This window comes from Anarrhichthys ocellatus, unplaced genomic scaffold (genome assembly GCF_004355925.1).
Source record: "Anarrhichthys ocellatus isolate YVR2014 unplaced genomic scaffold, GSC_Weel_1.0 scaffold13, whole genome shotgun sequence".
In the NCBI taxonomy this organism is placed as follows: domain Eukaryota; kingdom Metazoa; phylum Chordata; class Actinopteri; order Perciformes; family Anarhichadidae; genus Anarrhichthys; species Anarrhichthys ocellatus.
In genome coordinates, this window is record NW_022280043.1 from 472,148 (window position 1) to 472,972 (window position 825).

Genomic DNA, 825 nt, shown 5'->3' on the forward strand with positions numbered 1-825 from the left:
GTGTGTGTGTGTGTGTGTGTGTGTGTGTGTGTGTGTGTGTGTGTGTGAGGGGAGACAGGGTGTATGGGATTGATGACTCATGCGTGAGAGATGAACAAGAAGGAAACATGAAGAAAACAAGAATCCAAAGATGAAAATGTGAAAATGTGTAAAGGAGCATTATTTTCACTCCCAACACACTCCATGTTACTTTCATTTCTGTCTTGGGCTTTCTTGTCTCTCTGTCAGAGTACAGAAGGACAATACAACCGGTGAAAGACAGTCAACTCACTGTGTTTGCTATCATCACATCTTGTGTGTGTGTGTATGCAAGGATTAGCAGGTTCTTTCAGGGGATACAAACCTCTAACGGTCAGATTAAAGCCGTTTCCGCGTTTATTAACTGAGTCGATATCCAGGACTGTGAAGAGTGACGTGTGTGTGTGTGTGTGTGTGTGTGTGTGTGTGTGTGTGCTTTCAGGTGTCATGTGTGTATGTGTTTTCATTCATGTGCTAGTGTTAGCATGTGTGATGCTTGGATCTGATCCAAACCTTCCCTCCACAGCTGGATATTCTCTCCGATTGTTTGACGATGCCAAACCGAGGGCTTTCGATATTTGTGTGATTTCGCTCACGGGCGGAAAGAAAGTCACAAGAAATGATGGCGAGAGAGTAACAGCGAGTCCGGGAAAACACGGCGGCTCAATTACTGGCTTTTAATTATTGACCCACTTATCTATTTAGCTTAAAGCATACCACTAGACATGCATACGCATAAACACGCACTCACGCACGCACGCACACACACACACACACACACACACACACACACACACACACACACAC

At 44.8% G+C, this 825-nt stretch overlaps 1 protein-coding gene across 1 annotated transcript in view; it reads right to left on the minus strand.

Moving 5' to 3' along the window:
- Window positions 1-825, minus strand: part of lars2 (leucyl-tRNA synthetase 2, mitochondrial) — a 31,179-nt gene that overhangs the window by 2,153 nt on the left and 28,201 nt on the right. The gene's annotated exons all lie outside the window — the stretch shown is intronic.